We start from the raw sequence: 15910 nt of genomic DNA, 5'->3' as shown, positions 1-15910 counted from the left end.
TATCTGTCCGGTTACATACTAATTAGTCATTAGAGTTTCTTTTAACTATGACTTTATTTACAGTCTTAGATAGGCTATTATAATTTGAAAAACCTAAGGAATTTATTTCATTCAAACTTGTAATTAAGACATTTGGAGACGGCAACTAATTCTTTTAACTATGATTCTGCCATAGTTCTTTTCTTATCAAGGTTGTTAATACGGTCGCAATACTTTGTCACACGGGTCTCGCGTAATTAAATACAAGTCTCAGTCTGAATTAATTTTATTGTAGAAATAAAGAAAGAGTGCAGGAAGGGAAAAGAACACGTAAAGTTAGGGGGTAAAAGCTATAACAAAACAATGATATAATAATCTCAGTACAGAGTACTAAAAAAACCGATCTCAACAGTACGTGGAATTACGCTAAGTTTTATTGAAATATCCCCTAGTTCGCCACTATACAGGACTTGACACTGGAGATAATAAAAATCGGTTCTCACTACTCAAAGTATATTGAGAGAGAAACGCCTTGAATTGGATAAATAGCAAAATCAACCATTAAAGTAATTGCTCCTAAATTAAAGTTAGGCGCTATTTATAAAAATGAATCTTCATGCGTGAGTAGCCACCCTTCGAGGTGTATGATTTTCTTCAAAATGAAATGGGACCACTATGGAGGTATCCTCTTTCCAACAAAAAAAGAATCATGAAAATCGGTTCACAAATACCGGAGTTATCACGTAACATACATACAAAAAAAAAGAACATAGTTGAATTGAGAACCTCCTCCTTTTTTGAAGTCGGTTAAAAACAGGTACAATCGTATAAAAACACTCCCTACTTAAATTAAATACGGGTTATGGTAAATATGAACTTACTCCAAAAGGGCCTGTAATTTCTAAAAATACTATGCTCTATAAGCAGATCGGTTAAATGATTTTCAATGGTATTACAATTTTCATACTTTTGCTTACGTTACATGACCTAACTGGTTAGAATTTTATTTGAAGTCGAGCATTGAACTCGCTTCGGAAATATAGTAGAGAGTGGCGATGGAAAGTAGAAAAGTAAGTAACGAAGAAGAAAAAGGAATTTAAGAACGATTCAACATTTCAAAGTAGGTGGCCAGGAACCAGAGAAAAGGATAATAAAAAGGTGGGATGACCATGTAAGTGATCGCATCCTCACAACTTTAACAATAGGTTAAAACCAGTGTGTGAATATGAAAGAAATTTGATGTCAAATCATCCTGCAAATTTGTATATACAATGCATATTTTGCATTTTTGTTATTTTGTGCTTTAAGATACGAGTTTGAGAAAGTAAGGCGGTGATAACATCGCATTTTCCTTTATTTCATACGTATGTGAGATTTAATAACTCCTTTTTTTCAATATCAAATGAAGGGACGAACAAGCCGTCTATCTAATGGTACATGACTTGTTCGCCACACGCTTGTCCAGTGCAGTGTATTTTTCATTAATTCACGTAATCCTGAACAGTAAAAAAATAATAAAAGCACCTAAAATAGGAAATGAAACTATTTTTCCGGGTTTAAATCGCGTATTCGCGGAACCTGTAAAGGGCCCGAAACGTCGGTTTGTTTGAAAAAACAAATATACGCGATTTAAATCCGTAAAAATAGTTTCATTTCCTATGTGTAACAATCGCGAAAACCTAAGAACTCGATAAGCACCTAAAATGTTATATTTTGAAACAGGTATATTTAAATAACGTACCCAAGGTATGGTATTGGTATTGGATTCGAAATTATAAGTCCAACTTCATTAAGTTGGACATACAATATTACTTATTTAATATTTACATATTCATATTCGCAATACAAATTGAAAACTCGACAACACTTGTCCACTATGTGGTATTCCAGAACTCTACTCAATGCTCAAGTCAGGACTTGAGCAGACTTGAGTATAATTTCAAGCAATGGAAATACGACCCTAATGGCAAGGACTTGAGTATGATTTTCAGTGCTCACTGCAATACTCAAGTCCTGACTTTAGTATTGAGTAGAGTTCTGGAATACGACCCTAAGACTCATTCGGTTGTTGGTTTCTTCATTTATTTAGTGGTGCAGAGTAATATATTGTATAGATTTATTATATCAATTTATGACCCTTAGACTTAAGTTTTTTTACTTCCCTCGTTTCATCTTTCGGTAAACGAATGACACTTCTCTCTTTATCCCGTTTAGACGATGATAAACAGCCGTACACAGCACAATTCACGACCATTATAAATAGTAACGTATAATGATATTATGTATTAACTTACAAGTTTCGTAATACATAAATAAAAACTATATTCAAATATCAAAGCCGTCATAGCGGAAAACAGCTCACCGACAGCCTTGTCGTTCAGTCAATGTGACCGTCAATGTGCGTGGCGTAGTGCGGTATTTAAAGCTAGGGAGGGGCGCAGAGTGTCCATTATCCAGTGGTCCACACGCTACGGTGCGTCTAGCTTAGACGCACCTTTACGTTGCCCCATGCTGGGCATTCGGTCAATAATAATAGAGAAGAGTAGGGTGAATTCGGACGCGGGGTAATTGTGTCTGAACACAATCGTTTCTAGAAGTCTAGTTTCCGCCGCGCCCCACTATCGCGATCTTCCAACACATTCACCATCGTTAGCAGACATAGGAAAAATTGCTTATTTTTTTAAACGTTTAAACGTTATGCTTTTTTTAAAAAAGCGTGCTTTTATTAAACGCTTTTTCACTAAAACGCTTTTTAGTTTGAAGCTTACAAAATCGTTTAGAAAACGTTTAAGTGCATAGACTTTTATGTTAAAAAAAGCTTACAACGTTGTTGTGTTGATAGCGAAACGCAAGAGTAGACCACTAAAGGTTATAATATAAGTAAGTTATTTTATAAAAAACGAATAATATGTTAATTTATGACATAACATTATTAATTTATTTTTAATTTTTTGGGAAACAAATAGTTTTTATTTTGTTTACAAGATTATAGTACAAAAAAAGTTATTACTTAAACCAGCAAAGTTTCCACTAATAAACATAACTTAAAAAAGAACGAAAAACTACTTGTTAATTTTTTTTAAACACAAAGAAAATAAGAAAGAGAAACATAAAAAGAAATAAACTAAAAAACAACTAACATAAATTATTGTTCATAAATGGACTTTACAAATTTTGAAAAGGACAAATAAAATATATCTACATCTAAATGATTCTTATTGTACGCATTACAAGCTCTAAACAAGAAAGCGTTACTTAAATATTTAGTTTTACAAGTAGGCACACAGAAGACACTTTTCAAACGAGAATTAGATCTAGGACATCTCAAATTAATATTATGTAATAAAAAACTAGAGTCAATCTTATTTCAAAAAATATTATATAGAAAGATTTGGTCCTTCGCAGCGCGTCGTTATTCCAGTGTTACTATGTCATGATTAGGAAACGACGGATGCCTATAACTTAATAGGTTCCTGAATTTATTCAGAATGCTCTCAATGCCAGAAATTTAGATATTGTACTTAGGGTTCCAAACTGTATATGCATATTCTAGAATAGACCGAACGAAACAATTGTACAATAGAATTAAAGATTCAGGATTACGAAAATCTCTGCTTGCCTTGGAGATAAAGCCAAGCATCCGATATGCGCTATTAATAATTTTATTAATATGGCCATAAAAAATCAACCTATCATCCAGAAGCATACCCAGGTCCCTCACCTCAGTCGCTCTATTAATTATAGTGTTATTAAGTATTTTATATTATTTCTTTTACGTGAGAAAGTAATTACGTGACATTTGTTGATATTAAGGAGTAGAGAATTGAATTTACAATAATTATTGAGGCCTAATTAAATCAAGTTGTAATTTTTCACAATCAGATAAAATTTAATAAATTTGAAGATTTTTTTGTCATCCGCATATAAAAGAAAATTAGAATTTGTAATACTTTTTTACTTTTTTTAAAATTATATTAACATTTTGTTCATTGACGTTTAAAAGCGTTTGAAAACATAAGTTGTTTTACTTTTGTAGTTGTTAACCGTTGAAATGGAAAAAGCAACTTATTATTTTAACGTTTAAATTAAAAAGCGTGCTTGTAAAAGCGCTTTTCATATAAACGCTTTTTAGTTTGACGCTTAAAAAATCGTTTAGAAAAACGTTTAAAGGCATAGACTTTATGTTTAAAAAAGCTTGCAACGTTTTGTTGAATTAATTTGTTTAGGAAACATAGATGGCGCTACTTGAAACTTAGCCACGTTGTAAAAAATGGAATTATCAAGTATCTATAGAACTGACCAGTGACCAATGGTTACGAAATGAAAAGCGTGCTTATTTTAAAAAGCAGACTTTTTAAAATGCTTTTCGTTTAAACGGCCACCGTCTAATCGTTAGTGTGTGGAAAGTTGTCAAGGAGAGAGGCCACGCACGCGTTTCAAAGTAAGTACCAAAGACTTTTTTCATGTGTTTTGTTGTAATTTTACTTTATGTTTTGCCTTGTATACGCTGTTATGTAACAATTAATGACATGTTACGTTTGTCGTAAATATTTATAAGACACATCCTCGATACTGTAAGTATGTGTATAACATGAATATCGTAAATTAAGGTTTTAAATAAATTAATCTAAAGGAGAATGATACGTTTTCATACAATCTTGGGCTAAGATGTATGAAGATGAAAGTGGTATCAATTAATAGCTTATACATTGTCATACGATCACTGAAAATTCTGCGGATTTTGACCGTCAGAGAGCGGAGTTACAAGAGATTTAGTAAAAGTGAGGTTATGTAACAACTTATACTTAATAAGTAAGTTATTAACTCATTTCTAAATACCCCAGAACGTTCGCAATTACCCCAATTAGTGTCCGCATTTACCCGACATGCACCGGGTAATTACGGAGAGAAAACCTTTAGTTTTTTCTTTATATTTCATATTTTTGATTATTTAAAGATACGAAGTTTAATTATAATACAAAAATTCTGATTAACGCTAATAATATGATTTTTAGTTCGATATTCGCTTAAGAGTCCGCAATTCCCCCTCTCGCCCCTATACCTAACCTAATCTACGACGTGATATTGTATTAGATATTTTCCTAGGTCAAAGCGTTCAGATATTCATACTGGTTCCAGTTAGGTTGCAACTGAATGGATCAAGCTTAGCATTTATACAGGGTCATTTTTACAATACTAAGACTACAATATTACTAACGTCATAAACAACAACTTTCTCAATTTGACTGTATTTTTTTTAATGTTCGTTACGCGATATAAATTGTGAACCGATTTTATTGATTCTATTTTTTATTGGTTCCATTTAAATTTGAAGAAAATACACTCCTAAGCGTTTCGCGCACTTTCCAGTGAACGGTTTTAATAAAACTTGGCAAAGATATGTAATTCCACGAACATTTAAGATCAGTTTTTTTTAATAAAAAAGTTATTACAATTGTTAAATCTGTATTGGTAGAATAAGTTCAAACATGCAAGCGTCCTCAGTGACGATTTCCACTATGATTTCCACCCCCGTCCTGCACACAGTTATTACAGTATAGAGCGATCTATTTATTTTTGTATGAAAGTAAAATCTGATGTTCTTTTTTATTATATTAAGAGACATGAGGCGCTCCGCAGATGGAGCAACTTTAGTTGGCGCAACCGGCAACTTTTTGCAAGTTTCCATTAACGGTTGCCGGTTGTAGCAACTAAAAGGCCTAGTTGCCCGTCGCAGCAGTTTTGAATAAACTTTCGAAATCCACTGTCAAGAGTGACGCTGCGGGGTTGGGGAGGGAGTAAAGTTGCTTCAAGAGTTGCGGTTGCCGGTTGCAAAACTGGCAACTGAAGACAACCTGTACAAATTTCTAATTGCGGCAATTAAGAATTTATTTTTTAATACAGTTGCTCAAAACGTGGTATTTTTCGCACTACAAATCGTGCCGAAAGTTGGAATTTTCGCACTAGTGCTTTTTACTTTTCAATTTTTTTTTAAATTTACTGTTGTTTCAAATCTTAAGCACAGAACTAAAGAAGTATGTATATTTATTTAATATTTATGTGCTTTGTGACGTAAGTCATTCGTCATTAAAACTTATATTTATTTACAAATACTATATAATGAACGTATCGAGTGGAGGTCTCTGCCTACCCCTGAATGGGCGACAGGCGAGATTTTTATGTATATATTTGTTTTATGTATTACAGATAAATTGTATCTCACTACCGTGCACGGGTTCCTAAAGAAGTTTAAACAAAAGTACCAGGACTTCACAATAAGAAAAGTGGTTACAGACCGATATTATAGAAAATAAACAAAAACAGCACGTTAGAACTATATTTCCATAGACTTTTAAATAATGGTTGCAGTGGTTGTATTTCATTATTTTAATTTACTAGCAGAAAATGAGTTTTTTTTTAAATACTGTTTTATTTTACTTTCAATGTAGTTTTTTCGCAAATGTATTAAAAAACGTCGTTTGATACACGTGCGGATTTGTCATTTTCACTTGTCTCGCGTCTTGACCCTCGCCTGTGGCTCGGGCCAAGAAGCCTCGAACCTCGTGAATAATGACTAACTTTCCGCACTTATATCAAAAATAACTATATTCACGGACTTCGTAAACATCATATACAACTAGTTGTGGGTTGGCAGTTGCCGACGATCAAAGTTGCTCCATCTGCGCAGCGCCTAAGTTAACAAGTCCCATGTGCCTGTAATTTCACCAGCTTCCTTACCCTTCAAAAACCGGAACGCAGTGATGTTGACATTATTGCTTGTTGGAGGAATAGGAAAAGTGGTAGTACTTCCCTGAACGAAATTTTGTAACTAAAAAGTCATGGATGAAAAGTTATTAATTAAATTTTTATTGAATTGATATTCAATTATTTTTTGTGAAATTAAGTACTCCACTAGTTTGTTATAATTATTAATACAAAGATCGAACACTCAGAAAAAACACTCAGCTGTAAAGGTACTAACTGGGTGATAAAACTGTAATAGATTTCTCATAGATGGCGCTACGACTAAAAAGTCGTTGAAAGACCAAATACAAGACACGACGCAAGCACATAGAAAAATTCGTGAGGTCCGTTGGTTCGTTCAGTGGCTTAGTTGGTATAGCGTCTGGCACGGTATGCAAGAAGACCGAATCGAAGGAATTTTTTCTGAGTGTTCGATCTTTGTATTAATAATTATAAAAAAGTTATTATTTACGAAGTTTGTAATATAATCCTAGTCGGTTGTTAGTATTTAAAAAAATAACCCTGTATAAACCATATTCAGTAGATCAGGTACAATCATCTAACTTCATGTGATTATACTGATGCAACTTGGTTTACATACATACATACATTTCAAGTCGTCTTCCTATCGTGGTAAGCAGATACCACAGCCTTCCATTTGGTACGATCATGACACACATCTCGTCGGTTATGGATAATATTGATCTGGCCTTTCTGAGAACGTCCTCAATTTGATCGTGGTAAGTTACGTAGTAGAGCTCCATAGAAACTGCCACTTTACCTATTACTGCCGCCAAGCGGTAATGTGTACTTTATTGCGTTCCGGTTTTAATACGTAAAGGTGCTGGTGAAATTAATTCTAGTATTTCCCGTACTAATACGGTTCATTTTGCTTGTTTATTCCAGAATTTACTTTTTTACCAACGAAATTACAGCCATTTAAATAATGCATATCGTATACTATACGTGGTATATTTAGTTCAGTTGATATAAAAAAAAAAATCATTGGTATATGTAAAGTACCTAATGAATCATTGACTTACAGAATACACAATAAGTTTGTGATTTTTTTTCTATCGTTAAAATTTTTGGCCATACGGTCGGCTGTATGTTTGTTTTCCGATTTCTGCGTCAATGGTAGACCGATTTTGAAAATTCTTTTTTCTGTTTGAAAGGTTGCGCTCAGGTGGTGGTTCCATTGTCACCAAGTCAGAATCTGATGAAGGAATCCCATGAAAATCGAAGACAATCCTCAAATTTTATAGGCATGTCAGTGTGCTCACCGATTCCTCCATCAGTTGAGGACCTATTTTGAAAATTCTTTTTTGTTTGAAAAGGTATACGCTCGAGGTGGTCCCGGGTGCTGACGACACTGTTCCGATTTCGTTACGGCTATCACAAATTACTAATTATATTCCGCTAGTAAAGTCGACTTTTCCCTTGACACAATACATGTAATCAACAACTCACTGTCACCATGACAGCCAGATAAGAAAATACAAAATGTACAAAGGAGTCTGATGAGGGGATCCAATGGAAATCGAAAAAACCCGATAAGCAAACTTTTGAGATCGGTTTTATTTTTCAATATAAATTTACAATTACCTAAAACATGCTCGGAAATGTTCGCATTACGTTCAAAAACGAACGAGGAAAGTTTTTCATTTACAGACCGTGAGACATCTTCCCGGCCAAAGCCTTTTTTTTTGACGGGGAGAAATCTTTATGGATAAACCCTGAGCCCAGGGAGACTCAGGGGTTATGTGGGGACTCTCCCTCCAGACTGGAGGGCCTACCCCACTAAAACCCCCCCGGGTTTCCCGCTCGCCGGTTGAGTCGGCGCCGTGGGATCAGTGAACATTCACCACGACGCCGCCCGGCCGCCCTAGCTTACGCCAGGGCTCCCGCGCCAACGGAGGGGCGAGTCGGTTGTCCTCCGACCCGCCCCCCAGACGAGTCAGGCCGTGCAATGCAGGCTCCGGAGTCCCTGTCCAGAGCCCGCTGGTCTCACTAGGGGATCAGGCGAGCAGCGAACTGCCTTCGCCTTCTCCCCGTACGTCTGCGCCGGAGCGGGTGCGCGTCCGTCCCGGCCAAAGCCTGCAAAGTAAGTATGAAAATCCATTACTGTCCGCTGCTCTAAACTTTCTTAATCTATCTCTATAATAATGAACTATATAAACAGGCAAATGAAAAACTCTACAGACAGCTGTCTGTGCAGTTGCACATCCGTAAAAGCAGCGTGTGTATGGAAGTAATGGAACGCCGCATCTACTACGCTAGTAGATAGATATCGTTGTTGTAACCTCTAATATTTGAATGTCACTCAGAAATGCCAAGTCAATGTAAACAAGAACAGTGCATTAATTCACAGCCATTCATATTTTCGCTGTCATTGATTTGATCTAGACAGGAGACCGTTGTAATTCAAAACAAAATTTATTCAGATAGTAACGTTATTGCATTGGCAAGAAATCGGAATTGCAAATAGACATAACGTAACCGAGAGGAAATGGAAAAGCTGCAGATTTATTATACCAAATGACGTGACGAATTGTGTACTCGATGGTAAGCTACACGCCTATCTATAATAGTTATATATTATAGCAGCTTACAACCTAAATAGTACATTACGTATTAAGGGTGAAAGGGTTGTAACCCTAACTAGCCGTGAACAGGTTCACGGCAATGAAATGGGAAACTTCCGGTCCACAAAATTTATTAAAGAAGTAAAGTTTAAAGAAAGGCTGTAACAATATAAAGGTAAATGTAAAAAACAGATATAACAGTATAAAACACTCCCTACACTTTATTATTAAGGCACTTACCCCTAAATGGGCCGAGAAACTGAATTACAGAAATAGATACATGAAGGGTGTAGACTTATAAATTATTACACATGATTAGCTTATTCACCTTCATCACAATTTACTTGGCTATACAATGTATGCCACCATTAGCCTCTTTATAAGAATAAGACTGAAGAAAAATAGTTACAAACATTTGAATTAACATACCTGACAAACATTATATTTGAGTACCTAGCAATTCCGGCGAAGTTTGTTCCTTCTTCAGAACGGTTATTCTCAAAAACATGCCTGTTTATACAATATCAAAAACGAGAAACAAAATGTTACCAAAAAGATTTTTGTTTTTAAGTGGTTATACAGAGGAGGAAATTTATGTAACACAAATTATGTGTAATGACAATCGATTGAATTGATCAATTGAATCAAAGTCTTTTATTATTTGTTTCAATTAAAAATCATAAATCAAATAAAAGACTTATTAATTCATGTGTTTAATTCTGTCTTTAAATAGGGAAAATTTGCAGGACAAAACTATCGATAACTTGAAGTATCGATACTTTTGTTCAGATACTTTTATGAGTACGATACTTTTTATGCGATCCACTCGCGCTTCGGCAAACATGGTGGATGCACTGCAGAAACGTGGCAGCCCCAACAGCGCCCTGAAGGCGTTGTTCTACTGGACTCGCAGCTAACTGAGTAACAGTGCTCCCGAATACAGTGCAGTGTAGTATGCTCTAAAGAACGTTATGTTGACTGCGGCTGTACACCGAGTGAATCTGCGAGCCAGCATGTTCATCCTTCAAGTTGTCAGTCAAACAGTAGCCTAGTTATTTATTTTTAACTGGCCTATAACGTCTTAATGGTGATGATGATTTTTAATAACCTTTTAGTTGTACCCATTGACTTACAAACAAATGGACAACGGGTCTAATACAAAAACCACGAAAAAAATGTCCCAAGTCAACCTATTTATACGTAGTGACATGTCAAGGAATATGAAAAAGCTAAAACGTTGAATTTAAATTGTAATGTCATCGCATTACTGTCTAATTTTGCTTGCTTCGCTGTCATTCAGAAGTCTAGAGCGTGAATGACGCTCTGTATACGATTTTAACGCCCTATAAGTTCCGACACTTTTTAGCGCGGACCCGACGTCCATATAATTGTAAGTCAATGGTTGTACCAGACAGAATTGACATTGCAGTCCCACCAATCAGATTATGAATATATTATTACCACTGAAATCACACATTTGACATTATCCGAAGTCCTTTGGTCATATGAAGTACGCAGCAATGACAGCCACAAGGTGAATCTCGAATGCAAGACGGCAAATCAACTTGATACTTCCGGTGGTTGTAGGTATGCACAGGTGCGGAATAAATTGTTTCTCGGCATAAAAATTTGAGAAGCAATGCAGGTATTTATGGTAGGATTTTACGTTATACAGTAATACTTACCATAATAATTATAAAAGTAACAATACATTAATAATAATTGCGCATTTGACGATAAGGAATGATGGAAAGTGACTATGAGATCGACGAAGTAGCATGCATACATTAATTATTGCCTATTCACTCTCGCCTTGCAGAGGATCAAGTTATAGCGTTCAGGATATACATCTGCAGGCAGGGAATTCCACTCCCTAGCCGCTCGAAATATAAATGTGGAAAAACGCTTCGAGCGAATCCTGGGTACATCCACAACTTAGGGGTGGAGCCCGAGGCTCACGTCTAGTCCCCCGATGATGAAACACTCTCCGTGATATATCCTGTAGAATTCCGAAAAACAGGCAACTTTATGATGGTGTTCTAGATTCTGCAGCTTCCACTAAATATTCGTATTACTCAATAGTTATTCGTATTTTTATTATTATTATTATTAAGTGTTCTTTTTATAGCCAGGGTTGGTAATTGTAAAGGTACCTAACGGGGTGATGAAATACTTTCATAGATTTCTCATAGAAGGCGCTATGGGTAAAAAGTCGTTAAAAACCAGATACAAAGGTCCGACAAGAAGCACATAGAAGAAAATCATGAGATCCGCTGGTTCGTTCCGTGGCTTAGTTGGTATAGCGTCTGGTACGGTGTGCTAGAAGACGTCGATTTGAATCCGGCCGGATCGGAGGAATTTTTTCCAAGTGTTCATTCGTTAACTTTGTGTTAATAATATAATTGTAACTTCAAAAAAACCGACCTCAAAAGTTCCTGAAATTACATCTATTTGCCAAGTTGTATTAAGATCGGTTACCGAAAGTGCGCGACACCGGATTCTTCTCCTAGTTTGCCATTAGAGGTGGAATATTCAAATTTAAATAGGACCAATACTCAGGTAACCCCTTTCCAACAAAAAAAGAATCATCAAAATCGGTTCACAAATGGGAGCCGAACTAATCGCATAACTTACACAAAATAAAAGAAAAAAAATTTGAGAAACTCCTCCTTTTTTGATGTCAGTTAAATGAGCCGAAACACGGAGGTTCTACTGTAAGTACTTACCTACTCATTGTTGAGAAGTTGGGTAGTCTGCACTGTCCAGGTTGCGTATTCTATAATTGCTGATCAAGGTTACAACAGTGTTACTATTGTAATGAGAACAGATTTACGTAGTACACCGAGTATATAACCAGAAATAGAGACGAAATAAGGCTCATACGTTCCTGGTAACTCATCACTGATACTCAGTTATAAATATCAACTCTCGTTTGCACTGAAATATAGACACCGCCAACAACTGACCTATGTGTACGTCTCGGATTTATTATAATAAAGATTTCTTCTAACAAAGGCGTGCTGTTTTATTCGGTGTGTGGGGAAAACAGCAAAACATCTAATTACAAAACAAACGGAATCAAATTTCATCGATAATTAAATATAAAATATGTAATTTTGCAATTTTCGTCCATTATAGCAAAGCTCAAGTTAACTAGTCATTTGAAGTGAAACAATTGACGACACCCGTCAATTGTTTCGAACTCGGCCTGGCCAATCGGAGCGCAGTTGTCACAGTCATGATATGGCAGAATAGTTTTCAAACAAATTAAATGACATTTCGTCTCTATTTCTGGTTATATACTTGATGACATCGAGCATATTATAACCAGAAATAGATTCCGATTGGCCAGCCCGAATCGACGACCGGTTTAACTTGAGCTTTGCTATAATGGACCTAAATTGAAAAATTACTTATTCAATATTTAATTACCGATGAAAATTGATTCCATTTGTTTTCTAATTAGGTGTTTTGATGATTTCCTATACCACTGTATATATATATTATCTATGTAGATATATTATCTTTATTACATTACATTAATGCAAAATATTTTTGGAATATACGGAGACGTACACACAGGTTAGTTGTTGGCGCTGTACTATTACAGCTTTCTAATTTGTGATTTCAGCGCAAACGAGAGTTGCTATTTAAAAGTGATATAAGGCGTATTTGCCTGATGAGGGATGGATGGCCCTTATCTCGTCTCTATTTCTGGTCTACTCGATGTTTATTTATTACCAAATGGGTGTGTCCATTGTCAATTTCACACAATGATATATATGCATCCGATACTGGCTGATTCACTCCATCCCTCCACGCTGCCGTCACCACCGCTTTTGGACTGAGTTAATACAAATGATCCCGCAGTTACTTCAATCGAATTGATGGTATTCTCGACTTCGGAAGACAGAATTTGGTTTTAGTGTGCAACTTCACATATAAGTAGTACCTGCTGCGACTACTTGGGATCGTCATTTCTCGGATTAGGAACTGACACGGAGGTCTTCTTTATCGAATCGAAATCGATACCTCCACCTTATTTATTGGTTTTTGTCTGTTATTTTTGTAAACAACCATATTTATTTACTAATATTACGCCCCTTAAATTTTTGAAAAAAAAATAATTAAACAAAAAACAAAATTCGAAAAAAGAAACTAATTTTGTGAGAAAAAATTATAACACAAAATTAGAAACAAAACAGGACCAGAAATAAAGCTGGCGTTAGTGTTCAATGGATACCTCCATCGAAATGCTCTAAATTATTACAGACACAAGAACAGGAAGCAAAAAAAAAAACAGTATTATCTTTATATTTTAATTTACAGTTTGTATAAAAAATGAGATTACAAAATATTAAAAATAACTGTCGCCTTTGTGACATTGACACTTATTTAACTAATTTGCCAATTCTAAAAGATATTGCTGTCTATTTTAAATTAATACAGAGTGAAAAGAAAAGCAATATTTCGAGATTTGTAAATTAGTTTCAATACAGTCAGTCATCATTCATCTGTGATATGAATTGTGTCCTGATGGTATCACCGTCGGTCCATTAATAATAATAATAATCAAACACATCTATTGCCTGGTCTCAAAACTAAGTATCTCCCTATACTATGAGTACCAAAGCAATGGAGTTCACTCTGGGTCACTTCCCAGAACAACCAGACCGGTACCAATTTATAAATGTTAATTTCCGAATTTGGTTCTACCAGGAATCGAACCCGAGACCTTCTCATCCAGTATAAACCGTTGGGCCACCAAGGTCATTGAAACTGAGCAGACATCTATACGACTTGTGTAGACATTGTAGTCTCACACAATATCCAGAGAAGCATTGAAGGTGCGGGTCCTCTGTCAGAGCAGATGAGAACCGCGAGACAGAATGTCTTATCAAGTGCGGGGAAAACCCTTGGTTCTCGAGAGCTTATTCCCATGCGATCCCGTAAGACCGATCCCCTAAGACCGATTCCCTTTGGGATCACTTTTATTTTAAATTATTTTCTTGTCCCATCGGATCCCCAATGCAGGGGATCCAGAATAAATATTAAATAAATATTTTTGGTAGTTTGTGACACAGACAGTTCTTAAGAAAATGTATCTCATCAACAAAATATAAATATCATTGTCTGTGATAATTATAAACATTAAACTTAGAATTTAAATACAACGCAAGGCTCATTTTTTGTTACTTGTGAATTACAATATGTCAATATTAATATTCCGGTCTCGACCCGTCACAAAAAAATTTGATTGTCTGTGACAATTACAACATTTGATCACAATTGCTCAATAAATGAATATTTGATTTTAATTCTTCTTTTTCTCTTGACTGTACTTACCTTACAAATACAATCCTTTGGAAGTTGCAAAATATAGAGAGGATGAGTTACATTTAAAATTGGCGATGGATCAATTTTGGGGATCAGATGGGAATAACCTGTTCTCGAGGACCACGGCACAATTTCTCACTCAAAGGCCATTCTGGTCATTTGCACCATTTAAGGCGAATTTGAACACATTGCTAAAAGGGTAACTTGCCACGACCAAATTGTCGACGTTCTAAAGAAGGCTATGTCAGGAGTTCTCTTAACCGATCGTATAAAAGCACAGATGCATGTCGATGAGATAAAAAATATCTGTTAGGACCGTAACGAGTGACTGAGGTAGAGACCTCCCTCAGGCAGAAGCCTACCTTGATGGGAACAAGCCATGAAAAATATTTATGCATTTCTTCTGGCTCTCTGATCAAAATTGGTTTTATCATATCACTAATAAGTTGATGGAAGTATGTAGTTAAGGTAAAAATTTGCGCAGCAATGTACGGAAGATTACACTCCGATGTATACTCGCTTATACAGGGTGGTTTGGAAAATCTAACAATTTCGCTGGGCTATATTACCTACACCATAAACAACATTTGTTCCATGACTTTTACTTTCGAAGTTTTTGTTTTATCTGACACATTTTAGATCCATGTTTTTAGCAACGCCTACCGGTTACCTATCAGTAGTTAGAAATTACATTTTCCAGAAATAACGTTTGGTCGAATTTTCAAAAGAAATTTCTTTTTGCATTCCAAAATGCTTGACACAATAATTAGAATAACGGGTTTCCATCACAACAAAATCACAATTAAATTATTTAATAATATAGATAATGAAACTATTTTTCCGGATTCAAGTCACGTATGTTTGTTTTTTCAAACATACCAACGTTTCTAAATCCTAATTTCAACAGGGAACATGGTTTCTCCGTACCACCAGTTTGGGATCCAGTATTTCCTCTGATGAAAAATCCCAAACAGACATAAGACTGCAGTAATAATTAATATGTTTTAATTTACTCTAATTTCTATTATTAATTAATAATAAATTTAACTTAATAAAAATTCATTTAATAAAATAATTTGTAAAATGTAATAAGCGTAACTTGGAACGTTCCTTTGTAAAATTAAAAATAAGGTATTTAATTAATAACTTTTGTAACTATAGTGAAAAAATAGGGTGGTTTGCATTAATATTAGACATAACTGGTTGACGACTGTACCACCTGAGCAACCGTGACTATGGGACCTGTAAAGAGCCCGAAACGTAGG

The sequence above is a fragment of the Hyposmocoma kahamanoa genome, unplaced genomic scaffold (assembly GCF_003589595.1).
Source record: "Hyposmocoma kahamanoa isolate Upper Pololo Valley unplaced genomic scaffold, ASM358959v1 84, whole genome shotgun sequence".
In the NCBI taxonomy this organism is placed as follows: Eukaryota; Metazoa; Arthropoda; class Insecta; order Lepidoptera; family Cosmopterigidae; genus Hyposmocoma; species Hyposmocoma kahamanoa.
The sequence above is the reverse complement of the archived record's forward strand: the minus strand, read 5'-3'. Positions refer to the sequence as shown.